Source organism: Lepisosteus platostomus, chromosome 7 (genome assembly GCF_059453375.1).
Source record: "Lepisosteus platostomus isolate fLepPlt1 chromosome 7, fLepPlt1.hap1, whole genome shotgun sequence".
Lineage (NCBI taxonomy): Eukaryota > Metazoa > Chordata > Actinopteri > Semionotiformes > Lepisosteidae > Lepisosteus > Lepisosteus platostomus.
The window spans coordinates 134,196-159,519 of NC_142617.1; the positions used below are offsets into that span (position 1 = coordinate 134,196).

The window sequence follows — 25,324 nt, forward strand, 5'->3', positions numbered from 1 at the left end:
CCTACATAAATAGATGTGTCAAGTTAAAAGTGCCAAAAAATAAAATCAAAATATTTCAAAGCAAAGTAAATTAACATTTTTAACAAAGTCTGACTTTGGATGGAAAGATATAGTAAATGCTTCCTAGGCATTGCCTAGCAGTACTGCAAAACTGAAATCCAATGGAGTTTATATACTGTACATATTTCTTCATCCCTCCTCCACCCCATCTCCCTCTCTGCAGCTGCCCCTTGGTCACCGCTCACTCTGCAGGGAGTCCTACGGCCAGGAGGTCAGCCCTCAGCCAAGCAGGTTAAACTAAATTTTAACTAAAAGAGCTCCATTTCAGTACACTTACTGTAATTCTTGGGTGTTGTTATTCCTAGTGAACCGTAATGTACTTTTGAATAAAAATAAATTTGAAGTACACATTTAAAAATAGTATTCACTTGAATCGAAATGAAAGGACATAAGCTTTATTTTATAAAAATTGCAGACTCTTGTGTAAGAGATTGCCTGTGTCTGTTCTTTTCCTTACACTAATACTGTGGAATTCCCAAATGGTTATTTATGTCTTAGTCCACCGACAGAATGTAAGAAACTAGAAATAAGAAACTACAGATTAGTGCATTTAAAACGGATAACATTCTACACTTAAGGGTTGTGGGATTATGGAACAAACAGGACAAACAAATGAGCTCCTCTGCTCAGTTCTCCAACCAAGATATTTTTTATTTCATATGCTTCAAGCTTCATAGCACCTTACAGGAGTTTTAACCTTGATTAGAGCAGTGACACATCTCAATGACACCTAACATCCTTGAACCGCCTGGGACGTTGCTGAAAACGCCCTGGCTGACAAAAGACATCTCTACACTTAAGGAGTACTGGTCACAGTCAGCACATGATTTGATCTTGAACTGACAAAATCCAACCCCAAGGTGAGCATCTTAACTGGCTGACTCTCAGGTGTCATCATTTTCTGTCTGTTTTTAGTGAGGAAACTTCACTTTCTAGTTCTAGTTGTAGTTCTAGTTCTAGTTATGAACTTAATGAGTGCTAGCTTTGTCAATCTTCCCCCACTCAGGGTCCTGGCTTTTGAGTTTGTACTAAAAGTCTCCTTTCAGGCCCATATGGCTTTGGAAGTTCTTGCATTTGCCATTATGACTATTTGAGACCCTTTCTAAACATACAGTAGAACCTGCAACACAATTCAGAGCCCTTTTTCTATTATTTTAACAAAAAGCTTTAAGTATTTTATTTCTAACACTTATTTGGATGAAAATTGAAATAGTCCAGATTGTATTAACAGAGCAGATGATCAGTTCCAAATATACATCTTACTCATAAATCTATTTTACATGTCAGAACAATACAATGAAAAGGTATGATCAGTTCATTTTTAGCTGTAAAGGCTCTTGATCCATCCTACATGTAGCAGAGATCTTGTATTTGAAATGTATTTGTCCATTTATACATTTATAGTTCACAAAAACAAATGAAATGATAAAGAATTACTCATATAACTGGTTTCCTGAAAAATTAGAGTATAAATCAGTGTGCTAATGCTGTCCTTAATGCAGTGGATTGAGTATTTATAGGAACACCTTGGGCTGTATATTATAGGGCTGGCACACTTCTAGGACATCCTTTTTTCTTAGGGAACCCAGGGAGCATGATGGATACCTTTCTCTCCCTGGGAACCAGTGTTATAACAGCAGCTGTTATAACAGTTATAAATGTTCACTTTCAACTTCATCAGTGGGTGATTGGAAAGGGTGCTGTGTCAGAGGGCATTTGGTAATTCCAAATTCTACCCTGGCAAATATTTGTTCCATAGCCAAGGCAATGCCATAAGGTTCCAGGTGCTCAAGATGAAGCCCGAGCAGATGGCATAATGGCCCAGGAGCTGGCCCCTTGATGAGAATCCTCCTTGAAAAGTAAATTCCAAAGTTATATGGTGTTTATAAGGAGTATCTCCTAATCTGGGATATGGGCTGAAAGGGTTGGTCATTCTGGTGGAGCAGGCTCATAGCATTCAGGGCTCAAGCAGCCTGAACTGCAGTAGCAAAGGATTTTGTTTACAATATATTGCTCCCCCCACTAATTTTTGTAAGCAAACCAGTTAGACAGCAGCCGGTGGGCTGTTAAGAAGGAGTGCCCAAATAACAGGACACAATAGGCAGTGAAGTGCAGAGGTCTCTACTTCAAAGGGAGAAGACAAGAGAACTGGGAAGAACAGAGAACACAGAGGTACATGGAGACACATGATAAACTGATACGTGCTGAAACACACAATATACACATGGGCCTACCCTGACATCAAGGTGCAAAAGGGTACAACTAGATTAAGAGGGGGCAGAGTGGCACCAAGATGCACAGAAGGTTACTGAGTTAAATCTTAGCATAGTTTGGAGTGTCGCAGGGAACACCTAGCCAGAGTATTGGTAAATACAGAAGCAGACAGTAAATGCATGGAAAATACTGTGGTATGGATTGCAGTGCAGCCAAGCACACATGAGCCTGATTTTTCCTTTCCCCTTGCTCTCTTAGTTTTTGCTGTCAAACATGAAAGAAAAACAGGTAGGAAGAAAAGAACAAACCCTAATTCTAAGAGAAGATAATTTAAAGAATTTAAAAAAGGATCTAAAGCAACTATAACTGTAGGCAACACAAGGAAAGCAAAACACAGATGGCAGCAATAAGTGTGACTCAATTCCTAACCCAGAGGTCCAGAAATCAGCAGTGAACAAGATAAAAAGCACACTTTCAAATCTTGTAGGTTTAAAAGAAAATATACATGAGGGGAAAGGGTGAGCCAACCCACACCTGACAAAAACGGTAGCTTAAAGCTAACATTTATGGGGGAGGTGGGGGGAGTAGAAACCAAAACTCAAGCCTGATCAAAGGCAAGTGTTTGTTTTGCTTTCAGAAGAAAACATAATATGTGGATCAATCCGTGAACTGGGTGTATTCCAGTTTGATACATATATGACAGAGATCAGTAACTTGTTGTACCTGTCTGAAGCAACAAAAAAGGAAGGGTACGAGGATAGACAGACAGACAGACAGACAGACAGACAGACAGACAGACAGACAGACAGACAGACACATCATTGATCCCGTGAGGGAAATTGTAGAGAGGCTAGCACTCTATCCTTTCAGGAAAAGGGGGGTTGTGGACAGAGTCGAACCTATGACTAGCCTATTATAAGACTAGCAACACTGCCTCACAGTCCTGTTTTCTGGAGGTAGTGATATTCCATTAGTAGATGGCTACTCTTCAAAAAGAAAAAGAACTAAAAGAGAACAACAGTCAACAAGCAGTACTTCTTACAACTGTTAAGACAGGTCTGTCAAGACTTCTTACAACTGTTAGTGTACAAATGTTAATCATCCCCAATGTAATGGGAAATAATATGCTGTGTATTTCACATATGTTACATGTAGAAAGTACAGTACTTTGAAGCAGAACAACTAAACAGTTAAGGTTTGGGAAATAACTGTCTCCAGCAGTCCTACTATTTGTGTACAGTAGTGTCTGAGCAAGCATGACAGATCGACCGAAAACAAACTCTGGTGTTTGAAGAAGTAAAGATTGTACTTGCAATTCTCTATTTATTCTCCCAAATAATATGCAGCTTTCTTGTTATTTTTTTATTAAAAAGCAGTGTTACTGTTACTATACAGTTTGCAATTATAAAAATACTTTTCTTCACAAAAGAAGATGTGAAAGCAATGAGACATACAGCAAATCACTTTTTGAAATAGTACCATTAAATCAATACACTTCATAAAAACAGGTTTAATCTTAAACAGTAACATGGCAATTATGATAAATATTATTGTTATTTCTCAAGTTTTTTTTATTTCTTTATTTGTGCAGTATGGTATCATTGAACAGAAGTTGGGTGGAGATGAAATTGTATATAACTCTATGTCACTACTTCCGTATAAAAGCTCCCTGGCCAACCACAGTGCTGCACTTTTCTAGCACTCAATATTTCATTTTGTTGCTGTTGCATTTTGAAACATTTCACATTCATCATTGCTGAAACCTTACCTTCTTCATATCCATCCAAAACCAGTCACATTCTCACCTCTTCTGAAAACAACTAGCTCTTCCCCATCAATCCATTTGTGTTTTTCTTACAGTTCTCCAGATGTCAGCAAGACTTCCAGAAACTCCAAACTGTGGCTTTGTCCCCCTTTCCTCTGTCTCTTCAAGAAATTGCCCACTCCATTCTCCTTCTGCATTCTCTCCCTGTTTCTGGTCAAGTGTCCAATCCACTGCACCTATGGCTCTGTGGCTAAGGATCTGCGCCTGTGGCTGGAAAGTTGCTGATTTGTATCCCAAAGCCAGCAGAGGAATCCTACTCCGTTAGGCCCCTGAGCAAGGCCCTTAACCCCAGCTCTGCCAGGGGTGCCATATAAATGGCAGACACTGCGCTTTGACCCCAAGCTTCTCTCCCTGTCTTTGTGTCTCATGGAGAGCAGGTTGGGGTATGCAAAAAGACAAAAGAAAAATAAAGTGATCTTATCTTATCTATATCTGTTGTTTCGTCTTTTCCCTTTTTCCCAATCCTTCTTTTCTCTGTCCCCTCAGGAGCCCCTGGTCAGTGACTCCCGGTCTGCCACAGAGTTGTAAGTGCATGTATCAGTCTGTACCCTGGTATCTTTATTTATCTCCATGCTGTCCCCAACGCGTGGGCCCTAGGCTACTTCAGCAATAGGTTTCCTTCCCATTCCCCACCCTGTCCCAATGATTGTCGTCCAACTGGTGGGTGTCGGGCCCTTGACCCTTTCCAACCACACACATAGTTGATATTCCTATTCTTTTTTAGCATCCAGCTCAGAATACAGTATGCTCATCTTTAGCAAGTGCTGTGAGTGTCCCTGTTTGGCTGTACTTGTTACTCGTTGCATCAAGAATTGTAAAGAACTGGGAAAAGACTAACCAGTGCTAGCCAACACTCACATTCATTCGTCTTTGGTGCATCTGTGGAGGATTATCTTCCAGTTTCCAAGCCAGGTTTCCAGGACACCACAGAGTTCCAGTCTAAAAACAGTCAGTGCTGCTATTGCATCTGCCTCAGGCTACTCTCCCAGTCACTGTAACATGTTCCACTGCCCACCACAGTGGAGATTTCTACTGTCAAGCTAGGCCAGTGCTCCTAGTCGCTAGTGCTGCCACCTGTTTGCTGACTTCTGTCACCTGCATCATTCATTCTCCTCATGCTCTGTATATCAGAATCTACTTGACAAAACAAGCTGAAGCCTGTATTATGTGTTTCCCTTTCACTTCATGCTAGATGAACATTTTGCTTGGTTCTAGCGAAACCACAGCTGAACTGATTGGCTCTTAGCTTTGTGAATTCTGGGGGGGGGGATGACAGTGCTGAACTCTGACCATTTCATATTTTTATTAGCCAGGTAAGTTAAATCCAAAGTATGAAGTACACTCTCTCTTTATATATATCAGCTCATTTTGTCATTATTAGAATTTGACCAAAGAACTGAAATTGTGTTATTGAACAGACATTTATGTGGAGGTCAAATTATAATCTCGCACTTTCACTTTCTTACTTATGAAAGCTCATTGGTTGCACACAGCACTGTGCACATCTTTTCTAGCACCTCACCCTCCACTGCAGCAGTGGTAGTGGTAGCATTTACTCCCTGGAGCCTCCCTCATACAGTAAGTGGTGGTGAGGACATGACAGCACTGATCTACAACCAGCATCAAGTATTAAGCACATTATCCCTCATATTATCATTATTACAATTTGACCGAACAACTGAACTAAACTAACTGGACCTTAGTATAACCTATCATGTTAAAATTTCATTTAAAAAAATAACTACAAAAGTCAGTCTATGAAACTAATTGAACGAAAATAGATTAAAATATCCAATTTTCATTGTAATTTGTGTTAAGAGTTGTCCTAATAGCACTTAAATACCTTCAATGAAATACTGAAGAACAATATAGTGTTGTCACTGGGCTTTACACTTCATGTCGTTTAGCCTTTTTCCTGTGATTGGTTTAATCAGGCTTGGATTGAGTGGTCATGTTTAAATTGTAAGGTGTATAAATACAATTTGGTGGCATTAAAGGCAAGGGAGATATACTGTACCAACATTTACTTTTTCTATAAAAGGACAGGATGACAATCAGCCTTTCAGTGTATTTGAGTGTGCAGTTTAATAAAGGGACTGGCAGCAGATAGATTTTCTAATGAAAGTAGTACTACCAGCACCTGCATTAACACAGTAAGGATGCCAAAAAGACTGAAAGTCGCAGTAATTTACAAGGACACATCTCCACCCTTCAATATATAAGTGCCTGAATCATGCAAAATTTCACATCACCCATAGCAACAAGGTGAGTAGAATGATGGAAACAAACACCAAAATATTATTCCAGATCTGTCATTAATTTTTTAAAGGTCCTTCAGTATATTTCTTATTCTACTTTTCAAACATGTTTCATAAAAATTAATTAGAATTCATTAAATAATAATAATGAATCGTTTTCAGGAAAAGTGCATGCATGTCTGTCTTTGTGTCGGTGTGTCTGCCCTGAGAAGGAACAGTGTCCCACCTAGGGTGTAACCTGCCTTGCACCTGTTGCTTGCAGGGATAAGCTCTGGCTTTCTCATGAAACTGAATTAGAGGGAGTGGTAAGAAAATGGATGGATGGATGCATTTGCAGGAAATACAGACTATCTGAACAAGTAATGCTTATGCACTACATGAAGATGTTCACTCCTTAGTGATGGTTGTGTGACTGGTAAATGGGCATTTAAGCAACAATTAATGGAAGACTAAAGTCTAGTGTTTCACCTGGTGAATAGGTGATTGGAGTTTTTCTTTCAAGATTTTGTTGTAAACTGCATTTGTTTTATAATTAATTGTCCTGCTTCAAAGAGCAGGTTTGAGGTATACTGTATATTTTATTGATGATAAATCCATCTTTTTGTCATATGTCAGGCTTCCTGGACAAAATTCCTGAAAAAATACCAGTAGCTAGTCACTGTTTTATTAAATGCAATAGAAAGGAAATTAGTTTATAAAACTTGCTCTAATAATCTGGATTTAGAAAAGTGCTATTTCAGTCTGATTCTGAAACCAATTAAAAGTGGAAAAATGTTTGTGCCAGAATTGTCACAATCGCGACTCCCCCTCTTAAGGGCGCTCCAGCCCTTCCTTGTTCTGCCCCATTATCCGCACCTGTTCTTTATTCCAGCCCCTCTTCAGTTCCCCCTTAAAAGCCAGATGCAGACGTCATTCGAGGCTCTTCATTGAATTCTGTTTCATGAGAGCCCGGTTCCTGCTGCTTCTGGCTCCATTATGGTTTTAACTTTATGCTCCTGATCCCCCCCGCCGGTCCCGACCCGGTTCCTGGTTTTTAATCCCCTGGATGGATCGCCTGGCCATGGACCTATGCTTCTGTTTTGGTTTCCTGTTTGGACTTTGTCTTGGATTGTTCGCCCCAGACTCACTTCCCCTGGACACCTGCACACCTAAGACACGCCCCCCTGTCTCCATACCCATCTCCTGCATGATTTTTTCCTAGTGTTTCCTCACTATTCTGGATTGAGTTGTCTGCATAGGGCCCGGAAAGAACTCTATATTTAGTAAAATATTTTCTGATCAATTTTAACAAAAATGTGACAGACCAGTTCAAATTTCTGGTGAGAGATTGATCTTTAGATCCCAGCAAAACTATCCCTCAAAGCCTGCTTCATTGAGAAATTTTGTGGATTATTTTGAAGAGTAAATGTACAGTGCCTTGCGAAAGTATTCGGCCCCCTTGAACTTTTCAACCTTTTGCCACATTTCAGGCTTCAAACATAAAGATATAAATTTTTTATTTTATGTGAAGAATCACCAACAAGTGGGACACAATTGTGAAGTGGAACGAAATCTATTGGATTTTTGAAACTTTTTTAACTAATAAAAAAATGAAAAGTGGGGCGTGCAAAATTATTCGGCCCCCTTGCGTTAATACTTTGTAGAGCCACCTTTTGCTGCGATTACAGCTGCAAGTCGCTTGGGGTATGTCTCTATCAGTTTTGCACATCGAGAGACTGAAATTCTTGCCCATTCTTCCTTGCAAAACAGCTCGAGCTCAGTGAGGTTGGATGGAGAGCGTTTGTGAACAGCAGTTTTCAGCTCTTTCCACAGATTCTCGATTGGATTCAGGTCTGGACTTTGACTTGGCCATTCAAACACCTGGATACGTTTATTTGTGAACCATTGCTTTGTAGATTTTGCTGTATGTTTGGGATCATTGTCTTGTTGGAAGATAAATCTCCGTCCCAGTTTCAGGTCTTTTGCAGACTCCAACAGGTTTTCATCCAGAATGGTCCTGTATTTGGCTGCATCCATCTTCCCCTCAATTTTAACCATCTTCCCTGTCCCTGCTGAAGAAAAGCAGGCCCAAACCATGATGCTGCCACCACCATGTTTGACAGTGGGGATGGTGTGTTGAGGGTGATGAGCTGTGTTGCTTTTACGCCAAACATATCGTTTTGCATTGTGGCCAAAAAGTTCGATTTTGGTTTCATCTGACCAGAGCACCTTCTTCCACATGTTTGGGGTGTCTCCCAGGTGGCTTGTGGCAAACTTTAGACGAGACTTTTTATGGATATCTTTGAGAAATGGCTTTCTTCTTGCCACTCTTCCATAAAGGCCAGATTTGTGCAGTGTAAGACTGATTGTTGTCCTATGGACAGACTCTCCCACCTCAGCTGTAGTTCTCTGCAGTTCATCCAGAGTGATCATGGGCCTCTTGGCTGCATCTCTGATCAGTCTTCTCCTTGTCTGAGCTGAAAGTTTAGAGGGACGGCCAGGTCTTGGTAGATTTGCAGTGGTCTGATACTCCTTCCATTTCAAGATGATCGCTTGCACAGTGCTCCTTGGGATGTTTGAAGCTTGGGAAATCTTTTTGTATCCAAATCCGGCTTTAAACTTCTCCACAACAGTATTACGGACCTGCCTGGTGTGTTCCTTGGTCTTCATGATGCTCTCTGCGCTTTCAACAGAACCTTGAGACTATCACAGAGCAGGTGCATTTATACAGAGACTTGATTACACACAGGTGGATTCTATTTATCACCATCAGTCATTTAGGACAACATTGGATCATTCAGAGATCCTCGCTGAACTTCTGGAGTGAGTTTGCTGCACTGAAAGTAAAGGGGCCGAATAATTTTGCACGCCCCACTTTTCATTTTTTTATTAGTTAAAAAAGTTTCAAAAATCCAATAGATTTCGTTCCACTTCACAATTGTGTCCCACTTGTTGGTGATTCTTCACATAAAATAAAAAATTTATATCTTTATGTTTGAAGCCTGAAATGTGGCAAAAGGTTGAAAAGTTCAAGGGGGCCGAATACTTTCGCAAGGCACTGTATCCTCTAATGAGACACTGAGGATTACAGAGAATGTAGAATTACAGAGGAGAGGAAGTTCAGTTCAGAAAGACTAAAAAATATTTTTCTTCTTGCTTTTTATAGTAATACACTGTAGCCACAGGAATTAAATGCACCATTATTCACCACTTAAATGCATTTGCAAATATAGGTTAATTCATATCTTATTCCAGATACATCCTAAATAGGCTTAATATGAATTTTAAGATATTTAATCATCCCTGTAAAACTTCACACTGAATTCTCCTTTATCAGATGTGAGACATTACATTGAATTCCTACCAACACATTGCTTTAATAAGACAATACAAATAACAGAAAATCAAGTGATCTGTGTTTATTTTACAGTTTTTACTAACAGTTTTAGTTCTTTTCATAATGTTTGTTAAAAACGTCATTAAATCATTAGCAAACGGTAAAATACCCTACCTAAAATACCCTACCTAACTAGTCTAAACACTTAACATGGAAAAACATATTTTATTTCCTTCATTAGAGCTGACCCTGAAAGAACAAAACCTATATTAATACATAAAGGTGTCTCATCAGTCTCAAATTATTTTTCAAATGTATCTCCACTGTGGGTTTTAAAAAAATGAAAGGGAAACGTTTGTATCTGGGGAAAATGCTGCAATTCAGTACTTGTGCCTCATGTTCACTGATGTAACTATTTACTTTAAAATTCACTAAATCACAGTAACATTAAATTAGTATAAAAGGCATTTGTATTGATCTTATGTATGCACATAAATATTAAACAGGCATTTGAACACATGAAAACCTTTTTTTAAGAAATGTTTAGATTTTTTTAATGAAGAAAAATCAAACACATCAAGTGAACCATCTGGGGAACTAAAAAGTAAAACACTACAAAAGCAGACTGTTTCACCCTATTCCCAAAGGAGTATGGGAACACTTCACCACAAAGAGTGTGGTCAATCAAACTGCAGACCAAAGTGAAAGAAATGTCAAAGCCTTCTCCCAGCCGAGTAAATGATTTATTTTTATTTAACACTAAACCTAGCCCAGTTGGTGCTTCTATGCAATGCACAGGTGTAAATTAAAAACACACTACTTAGGAACATGAAGATAATGTGCTGAACAAAAGAAAAAAAAGGTGATGAAAGAGTGAACTTCAATCGAAATGAAAACAAATTAAAAGGACACTTGTTCAGCTACTTTTTTAAATGTCTTTTACCAAATATAAAAACAACTCATTTGGTATCCCTTTAAATTCATAGTAAAGGTGCAGAACCTTAATAGTGTCAAACCCAGATGCCAAATTTCTATAAGATGGTTTGTAGAAAGGCAAGTGAGTTTCTTGGTTCAATATTATTAAGAATAGCCTTTTGCACTCGTAAACTGTTTTCTCCTTGACTTACCCCTTTTCCTAAAAAATAGTGCACTTTCTATTCCTAGAGGAATCTCTTACATACATAAAAGACAGTCCCTGAGATAGCTGCATGGCATGCTGAGTGAACCTGATGTTGCACATACAGTAAATTAAGTGACATGGTGCACATGGAGTAATTTAAAAGCCGCTACTCTCTCCACATTAATATATTACCATTGATAAAATATGCACCATTGAATGAAAGCTACAATTGTTTATATAGTATTTATTTCTTTATATTGTACAAGCTGCTCATGTGTTTATTTATTTCCTCAGTTATTTCTGTCTGCAGTGTTTACCCTGTAACAGGTCAGTCTGTGTCAAACTCTCAGTCAGGATTATCACACTAGTGTAAAGTCTACAAGGAAGTACCCAATGGCAAGGACCAAAGGGTACATGCGAGTGTCTTTTTTGTGCTTTTCCTGTCTTTGAATAAAAGAAATTGAGCTGTTATATTTAAAAATTAATCTATCTTTTCTCCTGTGAGAAATAGCCACTCAACTTCTGCAAGAGCTTAACTTACTATATCTGCTCTTAAAATACTAGTTACAAGCACTGAAGATATGTTTAAGTTTGGTGAGTAAATTACTTGAAATGTTTCTGATCTAACCCCTAATCATTTTGTTTTGATCTTATGTTTTAATTTGAAATGAGAAACTCTACCAACAGTACCTGCAGAGTGCATGATCACTCACTGTAATATAATCTAAATCAGAGCAATACACATAAACAAGTACAGTATGTAAAGATGAATATCATGAGCTGTTCCCTTGGAGCAGTGTTTCAGGTCAAAGGTAATTCCTGTATTGCATTGATGAAAAAAACTCTGTATTGAGATCACAGCCATGAACTACACAACACTACATCGGAAGCAGCAGGGGGTGGGTAATGTACTGTTACTTGGCACTGCTGGGTACATGACCTCAGATGAAATGGCTGGCTGGTGCCCATTTCTTTGGTACAAAAATACTCACGAGCTAGTTGTTTGTCAGCCAACTGAGAAGTATCTTAATACTACCACATGACGTTTCCTCTGCACACATGCTTTTCTGCTTCAACAATCGAAAAACTATTGTACGATATTTTCACATATGTTGCCCTACAGGAGTGAGTCACATCCCACATACCCTGACCACATCCCATGGCCAGAAGCCTGTGGTGCAGTATCTTCATAAGCCATGTCATAATTTTAGAACAAGCTTGCTGTTAAGGATTTTAGCTCCTCAACGATTAAGCAGAGAGGACCCAGTGTTCTGTACCACTAAGAAAAAAGTCAAAATAATGAGCATTTTACAAGAACAACCCAGCTCTAATGACATTTAAGTATTTGCTCTGATTAGGAGGGAAATGAAAAAGCTTACTTACCAAATAACTGGCATTTTGTCACCTTTCAGGTTGGCTGAAAAATAATTAAGAGGAATTTAAACTTAGAATGAAAATAAGAATATAACCCAAATCTATTTAAATTATATTATAGAAAAAGAAGCATGAAGGATTCCATCGAACTCTGTTGAAAAGGTTAAAGATACTTCACACTGCTTCATGGCCAAACATCAAGGAAGCAAATAAAACGTGGCCTGTCTATATCAATGTTAATATCTAAGTCTGTTGCTGTCATATCCCCCCTTGTGTGGTTCAGTCCTCTGACACAGATGGGCTTCTGGGATATAAGCCAGAAAGGCCTGCACTTGATGCTGTATGATAACTGGTTTGGCGGTGTCACTGTCATCAAAAATCTTAACATAGACATGAGAAGCACAATAAAAATAAAAGTTTTTTATTTTCTCAAATATGCATTAATTTGCAGTTAAACATTTCACTAACTGATGCTAAACTATCACCAGCTTCCCCTAACCAGCAAAGGCAACACAGAATCAGAAATGAAATGATGACCTATTATTAATATGACAGTATAATCCTCTGTTATTACATTGACATGTCTGCTTCACCAAACATAATACAGCATTTTCCATTAAATCCACAGGGTAGGAAAAACACTAATTGAATGGCTCAATGCAATAGTGATTTGACACCAATGGCTTTCAAATTCTCCTTAGTAGAAATTGTGGGTTTATTTACATACTGCTGAAAAATACATCTTTTTGATTTAGAAAAACTGTAAGGTTCCATAGAGAGAAAGCATTTTTTTATCACAGAGTATGTAACATATTCTTGCCTTTATATTCAGATTAATTACACAAAAGTAGAACAAAGTTTGAGAGAATTTATATGATGTTGCAAAGCAAGTACAGGATAATTTTCATATTTTATTCCAAGAGATAAAGAAGCCTGTGACCATGTTACGACCCCAAGTATCTAGGGGTAAAAGGGTGTAATATTTAGGATTGTTTTTTGGATGCAGGTGGGTTCTGATGAGGGACTTAGAAAGTGTGATAACAAATGTTGGTGCAAAAGTGATTATTTTAAAGGTGAATAAGTGACTGGTACAAAATAAGACACAATAACACAAAGTGAATTGGAACTAGAGTGGTGCCAAAGAAAAGAAAACAAGAAAAATGGAGCTGGCTAGGACAGTGAGGGAAAGCTAATCTGACTACAAAAAAAAACCCGAAACACACGGTCTTTGGCGTCTTCAAACGCCCTAGCTAACCTTCACTGACTACCCAAACCCATACAAGAAAAAAGGCACTCACCCGTACTAAACTAGTGTGACTAATACATAAATCAACTAAGTGTGTAGAATGTACCCAACAACCTAAACTAACCCTATACACAAAAGTTCACACAAATACACAAGTGAACTACAAATACAAACGAGAGTAGACACAAGTAACAGGGTACAAAAGAACACAGAGGTTGATACAATATGTCTGGGCAAGGTAATGGCTAAAGAAGGATAAACACACACAAACAAACAAATGAAAATACAAAGAGACTAACACACACCAACAAGAGCTCAAGCTATACGAAAACACACACGAACACATCGAAGCTGAAGCTAAAGCAAAAAAACAAAAGCAAAACAAAACCAAAGCTAAGCAGAGCAAGAATGAAGTCAAACAAAAGGCCCCTTCCCTCTGAAAAACTCCAAGTTATATACTGAATAAACTGCACTCTGATTGGCCAAGAAGCTGATTAATGATGACATCATACTGAAACAATGGTGTAATGATGGACCAATGGGGGAGGGAGAACAATCAAGGTCAAGTAGTGTGGAACATAGCAACAAAGACACACATGTACACACACACTGGGATGTAACAGACCATATAAGCACTTGCCTACAAAGAAACCAACAATTATTTCTGGAAAAGTGACAGTAAACTTTAATATTCAAATAATTATATAAATATTGAATGTTTATTCTCTGACAAATTTAGCAGTCTTTTAAAAGTGTTACAGAGGACTACAGTGCAAGATCTTATTGTGAGGTTCAGTAGTGTTTTTATTTCCACATCTCCAACAAATGCTATCACTACCAGAGAAAAGAGTTAATGATGGAAGTTCATAGATGAAGAGACTTCCACACAAATTGTCAGGATCATCATGTTTTGTTTTGGATCTTAAAATGTTATATTCAGACCATCTGTGAAAAGGACAAAGAGCCGTTCTAGATGTTTCAATAATCATTTTAAATAAAGCACATAAGACATCCCTTGAAGTTCTAAATGTATTCCTTTTCAGAGCAACAGACTGTAGCATACCAGAATACTGTAAACATTTTAGTTCTCAAAAGATAAGTTAAGATTAAAAAAAATTTGAGTGAGTTTTCATTTACAATCTGTGATAAACTGTGATAAAAAGATACAGAAAGTGTACTTTATCTTGAATACCTACTGTATTCTCCTGCACTAAATTAGCATGCATTCGCTTAAAGCAACTACTCTAATTTTACAAACTATTAAAAATGGAATTGTAACTGAAGAAACAAAAACCTGAATCTTTAAGGCTTTCCTGCCTGTTCAGATATATTCCATGCTGGGCTATATGTTTTCAGCCTCCTTGATCTGCCATTAACCCATTAAATCCCACAGAAGAGGCTATTCAGGGCTTAGCGACATGACAAGGGGGTAGTGTGTTTGGCCTTTGTTCAGGACCATGGCCTTTAATGGATTAAACACCAAAAAAATGTAAGTCCTCTGTCCTCATCTCTATTAAACCCCTAAGAGAGGTGTGCGTTTATTTTAACCAGCCTTGTTTTTGATAAATGTGAAAACAATATAGCAATATTGTTTTCTTATTCTTATTGTAATAAGAATACAAATTAAGAACATTTTATTAAGTATTGTACTTTGAAAAACTAGTCATTCTGATCTAGACAGGATTCATACTATAAATGTAATATAACGCAGGGCTGTTCTGCACCACAGTATATTTTTTGAGTAACATTTGTTTGCATTTTGGCAAAAGTAAAAATGAACATATAATGCATTACACATCAGAATAATTCTGCAGACTCGTAATAAACAATTGGTGAAAAATTCTTGCCTGAAAATGTTCTTACAGTATTGTCTTTCCTTAACTGTATAATGAAACTTTGTTATGTCTGTTTTTAACATCTATCGTTTTTAACATATATAACATTTTTCAACATCTGGCTCATGTCATGCTTATTATCTAACAAATACAGAGCATTCTTTGCTTTCAATATCACTTTGAATTAACCAAATAAGGCCTAAAGACCTTAGTTACAAGAAGCAAAAAATCACATTCTGCTAAATGTCAATACTGCTCCAGATCTCCCTCTGGTGGCACCAAAACTAACCAAATATGTAATCATGTACGGCTATTTTCACAAAATTAGTATGGTCTCCATCTTGGATATTCTTTAATGTCATATTATGTTAAAATTAGGAAGTAAATAGTTGAAGAGATAAAATAGTGACCAATATAAAATAGTGAGTACCTATCAAGATGAAGAGACAAGTTAATCAGCCTTTACTTTTACTAAAGTAAACATCTTTTTTACATGGGGCTTTACATTTCTTGGTTCTGATACACATGTCTTTCAGGTAGCTATTAAATTCTTACTTTAAAATATATTTATTTTTTACCCAAAGAATATACTTTACTTGTTAATGTCTTATTCTTAAATTTTAGGAAAAAAACAAAATCCTACCTCCATATGGATATCTACCTAAATACTGGGTCATTTGTGTCTTCTGTATAAACTAAATCTTTTACCTCACTGTGAAGCAAAAGGTTTCTCAACAAAAAATCTAATAGGAGTTTTCTTTTCTTTTCTCCTTAAATTAGATTCTTTGGCTTGGTTTCCCTGTTTTATAAAGTCCAGACATATTTAATATACACCTGGTCTCCACTGTTTGGGCCATCGGTAGCCATTTTCCTTCGGATGAGACGTAAAACCGAGGTCCTGACTCTCTGTGGTCATTAAAAATCCCAGGGCGCTTCTCGAAAAGAGTAGGGGTGTAACCCCGGTGTCCTGGCCAAATTTCCCCCCTGGCCTTTACCCCATCATGGCCTCCTAATAATCCCCCTCTATGAATTGGCTACATTACTCTGCTCTCCTCCCCACTGATAGCTGATGTGTGGTGAGCGTTCTGGCGCACTATGGCTGCCGTCGCATCATCCAGGTGGATGCTGCACATTTGTGGTGGTGGAGGGGAGTCCCCATTACCTGTAAAGCGCTTTGAGTGGAGTGTCCAGAAAAGCGCTATATAAGTGTAAGCAATTATTATTATTATTATTTTGGCTCAGTGCCGAATCTTGGTCTAGGGTTGAGCCAAGATGGCTTTCTCCTTTGGAAGCCTCCCAGGGATAATCGGAGAAACATTCTATTCAGGGATGGACTGTAGATTCAATCATACTACCCACAATGTGTTATTTGAGCACAAGTACTTGTTAATTACTAATGAAAATATATTCAATTGAAATGACAGATAAAGTTAATCAAAGAAACCAGCTGAGCACCTTCCAAAGCATTTGAAACGGTAAACAGCACAGCAAAAAGTGGCAAAACCCACACAACTGTTGAGAACTCTTGCAATTGCTTGTGGGAAACAATATCTTATCAGTTTAGTCTCATTCCAGAAAAGGAAGGTTTTCTTTTTTATTAGAACACACTCTAGAAGTCATTGAGGGACAGCTTTAAAAAATTTAGAAAAATAAAATATATTTTTTAAGCTGCATATTGTAACCCTTCAGGGTTCACCGCTGACGCATCAGGTAGGCCCCCCACCATCGGGGACTCGAACCTGGGCCTCTGGCATCACTCACTAGGGACCCAGCCTCTATAGCCAAAGAGAAATCGCCCATCAGCCCAGCGGCTGCGGTCCCTACTATTCACAGGGAAGGGCAGTGACGTCACCGCACTGGTAAGCCGGCTCTCAAAAGCAATGGAGGCCATTTGCGTTACAATATCAATAGAAATATAAAAAACTAAATATAAAATTTAAGAAGGAGGGGGAGAAGCTAAATCAATATAGGAATCTTTGCATTACAAGGTATAAATAATTTGATCTTTTATATATCCTCAAATTATACATTTCAAAAGGTTTCATTGTCATTTACAGGCAGTTTTATAAAAGTGTGCAGTACAGCACAGCAATATGAATAATGAACAATTTAATTATTAACCTAGCCTCCATGATAAATGACTTAATAATAATAATAATTGCTTACACTTATGTAGGGTTTTTCTTGACACTCCACTCAAAGCGCTTAACAGGTAATGGGGACTCTCCTCCACCACCACCAGTGTGCAGCCCCACCTGGATGATGCGATGGCAGCCAGAGTGCGCCAGAACACTTACCACACATCAGCTATCGGTGGGGAGGAGAGCAGAGTAATGAAGCCAATTCAGAGATGGGGATTATTAGGAGGCCATGATCGTTAAAGACCAATGGGAAATTTGGCCAGGATGGCAGGGTTACACTCCTACTCTTTTCTAAAAACATTCTGGGATTTTTAATGGCCACAGAGAGTCAGGACCTTGGTTTTATGTCTCTTCTGAAGGTCAGCACCTTTTTACAGTATAGTGTCCCCATCACTATACTGGGGCATTAGGACCCAGGAGGTCTCCATCCAGGTACTGACCAGGCTCACACCTGCTTAGCTTCAGTATTTCAACTAGTTTGTATGATGAAGATGAATTCAACATACAGAAGTAACTCAGTAAACACAAATAAGAAAGGATGAATTATTGCATGGAAAATATTAAGAATATCATAGTGTGTGGGTGTCCACAGCAGAAATGCATCAATCTGTCGGTTCAGCATAGTCATTTGTGTAATGGTAATTTAGTCGATGAAGCAAGAACATCTGAAATGTTGTGTTTTAGCCTTACAGCTTCCTTGAGATCAAAGGAGAGTGGTTTTGCTCCAGTACACATGGGAACAATAGCTAACTTAAAAGCATGTAAACTCAGGTCAGAGCAATTTCCTGCAGAGGTGACTATAATGACTATAAAAAAATCAGCTGAAAAAGGCAAATTCTGCATGATTACTTTACTAAAGACAACATGTTTTATTGCTGGAGCTTATGGGAACTGTTATTCAAGAAGTTGTAATCACAATGTTTATAAAATAAGTTAGAAATTCATGTCAAAGTGCTTCCTTTTGGGCATTAAGGTCAGGTAAAGTAAAATAACAGAATTTCAGGTTTGCTCATCTAATGAGCGTCTCTTCTAATCATTAACAAGACATAAACACGTGAATGAGACACTCTCATCATGTAACTTGTGTAGTAAGTTACAAAACTTTAAATGGCAAGTTATTTTCAGTAATCAAGGGCTATTTTGATATGGGATATATAGCCATGCAAAAGTATTTTCTCCTCTGTAAAGTTATTGCATTCTGTTCCCATCAGTGTTTGCAATGATGGTGCATATTAGGACCTAAATATTTGAGCTCTACACAATCTAATCCAAACTAATAAAACTAAAAATATCGACAGTATATGCATAAACTAGATTTCAGAGAAAATTTAAACTAAATCAGTTCCGGTGCAAAAGATTAATTTGGAAGACAAAAGATTTTTGGTGTAACTGTCTCTGTAATTCAACTGGTTTAACTTGAGTTCAGCATAAATGTGAGCATCTCCCTCTGTACGTTCCCTCAGTTGCATAATAAATGTAAGCCATAACTCATAGTGATACTGTATGACAAAATGAACCATGAAGACTGAGAAATAAGCCACAGATAGTAGTGGAGAAGCACAAACCAGGCGAGGCTCACAAGAAAATGTAAATGTTCTTGGTCATCATACCACCCAAAAACTGCCCAGATGGGGTAGCCCTTCTAAATGAGCAATCAGGTAGCAGGAAATTAGTTAGAGCTGCCACTGTAAAGCTAACTTTTTAAAGATACTGTATGTAAGGTTTTACATCTGATATATCCCTGTCCATAAACAAAGATGGACAACTATTACCACTAGAGCATATGGAATCTATTCCATATGCTGCCATTGGATAAATCCAGCAAATCGAAGATTACCGAAAATGTTTGTTTAATACCAATGAAAATCAAAAGGGTGAAAAGGTGGTCTTCTTGTAATTTTCATACATCTTAGATACAGAGTTGTGTAGTTGCCTATGTGAATATATCTGCTGGTATTAGGTCAGTTACAGTACATTTAAAAGGACACCACAGTATGCATTTTCAAAATTTGCACTGTGTAACTTTTAACCTTCACCTGACCTTGACCTAACCAACCTATTCAGAACTTTTCCTAAGGACCTGAACAATTTATGTAGAACATTTAATGCTTTATACAAGTTAGTCTTTAACAAAATGATTAAGTACAGGATAGCTTTTTATTTTTCCTTCATCTCACTTCAAAGAAAAAATATGATCCGTCCAGTAAATGGAATCTCAGTTAGATTAAAATCAACATATACTGTATGTGCTTAAAACTGAAATTGAGTTTCCCTTAAAAATCATTCTGATTGTGATGAATAAATGACAAAAGTGCAGTACTACCTCTCAAACATGTCACTCAATTCTTTATCTTCCCCACCTTTAACCACTCTAGTGATTCAGTGTTTTAATCTTGAACAGGAAACATTGATACTTCAAGCAGAATAGTATGTCACAGCTACCACCATACTATACAATAAACACTAAGAGCAAGATGTGTACCATAATCATTTTTCATTTTATTTGGAAGTTAATAAAATTACTATAAAAGAGTTATTAATTGTTAAATCAACATTTCCAATCTGTTATCTATCCAACCTGAAGACAAAAATGAAGAACAATTAGATATGAATATACTGCCTGCTCCCACTTTGAGAAAAGAGCAATGCCGTCTTGTTGCTGATAGCTCTCTGTTGCCGGCAGAGCACTGCCAGTAATGCTCTCCTAGTTGAAACCATTACTAAGACTCATTACTAAGTGTTAAAAATCCACAATAGTAACAGTATTAACAGCAAGTTCCATACAACATAACAAAAAATTAAAATATTTAACCTGTGCATCTATACATGGTAAAATAAAAGGTTCTCTCTTCGATAAAAATAAATACAAGGAAAACGTCCAGGTTTATTTCTTGTCCTTATTTGCAGCTTAAATATACCAAATGACCCCAAATTCCAATCACTTATAGAAAACTGAAGACATTGTATCAATCTCACACTCACCAGACTGGATTTCCTGTAACAACTCACAGCTGCAGTCATCTGGTTAAGGTTATCTATTTTTAATTCTCTGCATTTTTTATTTATATTTGGCAGTTTTAGCATACTAAGACCATAATCAACTAAGTATTTTGAAAATCTGATAATGAAATTTGACATTCGTATGCGCAGTGTCTTCTATCCTTTTAAAGAAAAAGAAGAGCTGTAGTTTTTACAGTTCTATGTTCAGTTTTTTTAAATAAATTTAATATGAATGTGTTGGAAAAACAAGAATCGCATAGTGTAAGATACCTGTAAGATCACCAATCTCATTCTAAATATAAGACATAAATGTAAGACACAAATGTGAATAGTAATACTTAGGAATACATAATTCAATGTTCCACTGAATATTGCAAAAAAACATTTATAAAATAGAATAAGTTGTACTTTTCACAAACCTGTGGTTGTATACCTTAATTGTTTAGGAAGAATGAACAGAAGCATAAACCAGCTTTTTAAAATCATTAGTATCCAATATCTAGCATACAAAAATTGAAGTTCAAGGTCTTATAAATCTTTCAAATCTAGTTTTTCCTACTTATAAAAATGATTCAAGTATTCTCTATCCACTGACCACACTTATGTAGGGTTTTTCCACTTCCAAGCGATGTTCAGTTTTGTTCAATTTATCCACACAAGAAATCATAAACTACAAGTTGCACACACAGGTATTCACTAGTGCAGCCTCAATCTCCCTTTTCTGTGTTTTTTTCAAAATGCTTTCATTTTCACTAAATCCTGTTTCAGCCCTTGCTCTTTAAATAAGCAGAGCAGAAAGCAAAAGAACGAGACGAAGATTTTCCCACGATCCACAAACACATGTACTGCTCCAGCTCCTTCCTATAGGGAGCGATCTGCTTTCTTTCTTTAGGATCCGAGGGGGCTGGGGTCAGTCGCAGCACCATACTAATATTCTTTAAATAAAATGTATGTTTTAAATGATTTTTACAACTGACCATTTTGAATACCTTTTGTTCTTAAAGTAAGACACATACAGTACTTTACTTGTTTCCTATTTACAAAGCATGATTCAAATAAAGAAAAAAAATCACCTCAAAACAAAAAAGAAACACTCATATGAGACATGATTCCTCTATTTGTCTTAATGTGGTATTTTTCACAGTAAAGCACGGGTAAGTTAATATTGCTTGAATACGATCCTGAGCAGTAATGCAAAGCAAGCAGATGTTCAAATTCTAATATTTGTCATCAAGTAAAACTAGAAAATTAGACCATCTTCTCGTATAGTTAAATGTGAAAAGCTAACCATGATTTGTCATCTACCCTGTAACTAAGACTGAATACCTGCACATTATGCACGGCAATTCTAAAATGAAAAAGAGAACAAACAGGTTAGGTGTGTAGAAGCTTATTAATTTCATGCTCTGTCAAACTTATAATAAGAATTGGAAGTTAAAAGCAAGGCTGAATTTCAACAAAAAAGACATTCTCTAAATTGCACATTTTAACAATAGTGTTTCTACCACATAAACCTTGACCCTTGACCTCTTAAAATCAAAACAGTCCAGTTTTTTAAGGAAAAGAACAATCATAGAAATCCGTGGAACACTCGTAAAAACTCAAAAGAAGGAAGAAAAGAAATTCCTTTATGTTGTTCATGTCTCATATAAAAATACCTTATTCTGAAATAGCAGAACTTGTTTTCACTGTGGTCATGTGACTCTCTCTCTCTTTTTTCCAAACTGCTATGTGCTCACGTTTCATTTCACTCTCAAAGAACTAGTCTGCTGCTGCTGATATCGTCTCAGACTGCCTTTGCTCAAAATGCATGACATTGCCACAGTGAGAGCATGAGAACAGAGCCTCTTGAATAGCAGGGTCCTCATACTCGGCCTGTAACCATGGAAGCAGATGCCTGCTCTTTCTGTCCTGTCCTGCTTACCTCCCAGCGGCCATGGGCTCCCTATTGTAAAGAGGGTACGCCTTGATTTTTCTTCATCGTGACCGAACTTGCCTTGTCTTCAAAGGGAGCAATTCAGCAGGTCACTGGTCTAGACTTGTTTGCATGGTCCGCGGAGCAGCCTTGATGTAACCCTTGCTCCTTGAGCACCACACCACCTGCCGTGCGACTGCAGACTGCGGGGGACATTGGAGATCTGTATTTGAAAAGAAGTCCGTCCGATTTTGCCATTGTGCCTTTTCACTCATCGATCGAATAAATATCGAACCTTCTGTCGGTGCATGTGTGAAACAGATAGCTTAGCAAGCACTTTTCTGTTCAAACCTGTGTTGTGGGCCGAGCGTCTCTCCTCTCTCTGTATCATTTTGTAAGTCTTATTGTATTTCCATCTATTACTTTTCTTATCATAACCTTTTCAACCTTTTTTGCTTTTATTTTAAACTCATCAAACAGGAGTCAAAAAATGAATCCAAACACAAATTCTTTATAAACTGACAAGACAATTCAACATCAGATTTTCCTTCCAGATGGGCTTTAACTGTGTTCTCACATTTTCTGCCTAAAGATGAAAACTGACAGTGAAAAGTTTTCTAACATGAAATTGTCAGATTATTACAATACTTTTTTAAAAGGAATATTAATTGCAACTAACACATTTTAACATGGGTTTCGGCAAATTATAAAGGTGATTCGCAGTAGATGGAATTGTAATTTGATGGAAATGTTTTGAAATATCATGGATTAATTCTATTTATGTGATATTTAAAAGGAAATGCGATGCAAATGGAAATCTAAATTAATGTATAAATACCTTTCCTACAGAACACATTCCTTTTTATTATTCCATTAATACGGTACTTTCTTTTATCTGTCTTTAAAAAGGACACAGAATGATAGGCATTTTAAACTTAATAACTTTGAAGTAAACATATTTAAAATCATGAGCTGTATAGTGGAGGGTATATGTGTTTCATAATTAATTCAAATTCACAATTTTTCTAGGACAGACTGGCTGCAGGTGGGTGATATATGTAATAAAATATATTTAAGTTTGACATTGATGAAAATTGCACGAAAGACAATCTGTTATTCTATGTATAAATACCATATTACATATGGTAATATGTATGGTTGTAATAAAAAGGAAATAATATTACAATGAAAGCTAGTCCAAGCAATAGTGTAAGTAAATTAATAAATGGCAAAAACATTCAGTTTTAGTTATGTGATTTTTTGTAGATTACAATTGTTATTAGAGATAACAATTTTAATATGCTGCATTTAAATAAAATAATTTCCATCTTGTAATTTCCACCTGTTCAGTCCTAATGTGACTACTATTAGCTCTTTAAAACACTGATATGGCCAGTTACATAAGAAACAAGAACGTCTGAAAATATGTTTCCTGGTGGAATCTGTTGACGTATCTGTAAACAGCACTGAGATTCCACATCCACAATCTCACAGACTTCAAGGCATCACTATTTCATTTAATAGCCATAGGCAGAGGGGGAGGTACAGAAGAGTAAATGTTACTGTGACACATGAAACATAATTCACATTGAGAGGTCCTTTCATCTCGCCCTGAGTGATGGTGAATCACTCCAAGCTGACTTTAGGGACGCAGGATGACCCAGTTTTTGTCGTATTAGAATGATATGGCTTTACAAATTCAGTACCGGATCTCGAACTCTTATTTTTGGGATTTGTAGGAAAAGAATGAAGAAAGAAAAGGTTGGAATTTTCTAGTGCTAAATCACAAATATCAGGTTGTTGTCTGTCTTTTGCACTTTAAACCATCAATGTGTGTGTGTGTGTGTTTGTGGTTTTTGCTTTTTAGGAAATTCAGGATAAATGGATAAATGCAGTATAAAAACATAATGTTCAATGTAGCATAAATATAATGTGTAAATGCAGGAATTGCTGTAGAGATTGCGTATGTATGGGTTTCTGAGAAATTCCTGCAACAAACCAAGAAGCACTAAGTTTCTGATCTTCTTAATTTGAATAGGAAGTTTTAATTTGCAAATAAAATAATACATTTGTATTTAGTATATATTTTTGCACTTTGTAAATAAAACGAAACTCTTTTCCTGTAAAATATTTTTTTAACAAACGTATGTTTAAACAGAATAGGCAGTTACAAAATAATTAACCAGGGAGAACCACAAGGCAGAATAAGCTGGTTATTAATATATTTAAATATATTTTTTTAAAAGATGCAAAAAAGTGCAAGCACATTGTACGTGCTTGCAGAATTATCTATGTACACCAAACACTAAAAAGGCAAAAAGCTCTTTAAGCTGTGTATGTACAAGCAGGAATCTTATTCACGGAAGGTGACTAACAAAAAAGCAGGTAAAAGCTAAAAATGTCACAACAGAGAGTTTACTCTATTGGACATGTTACAACAAAATAATGTGATCAGCTTGTGAACAGAGAGAAAGAAAAGAGCACAGCCACAGCACCCAGCCGAGGTCCAAGACAGAGAAAACTAAGTGGTCAGACACTGTGCAGAACCTGGGTGGAGAGTGTTGTACTGACGAAGATTAAAACACTAAGAAACATAATTAAATAAATAAACAGAAGCCCATTACCAGCCAGGTTTACAAAAGGTATGAATTAATTTTGCTGTGAAAGTTCTGGTCAGATGAGTCTAAAAACAATCTTGTTTGACTCCAACGGGACAGAAAAATATTTGATTAATTAAAAATTTAACACAATTTGTGTATGGTGCAACATTAACATTATGGTACTTATGAAAATGTTACAGGAGAGAAAATAATGTGCAAGGATACCTCTTAGGGAAGGTTAGAGAGATAAGAATTAAAATGTTAAATGTAGGAAAATGTGCATGGTAATGAGATTGGGATCTCAAGCACACTTCTAGATTAAATGATTTACCACCGCCATTATTGGAGGTGAGCCTGAGAGAAATAGTTGTTTTTATAACAAACAAACATCCGCAAAGATAGTAAAATGTTAAAATTAAA

General features: G+C 37.0%; 1 long non-coding RNA gene across 1 annotated transcript in view; it reads right to left on the reverse strand.

Annotated features, from left to right (window-relative positions):
- Positions 1-25,324, reverse strand: part of LOC148657696 (uncharacterized) — a 78,852-nt gene that overhangs the window by 20,236 nt on the left and 33,292 nt on the right. Inside the window, exon 3 of the long non-coding RNA XR_015939965.1 lies at positions 12,177-12,210. This is a non-coding gene — a long non-coding RNA (uncharacterized LOC148657696). The remainder of the gene's footprint in view (positions 1-12,176; positions 12,211-25,324) is intronic.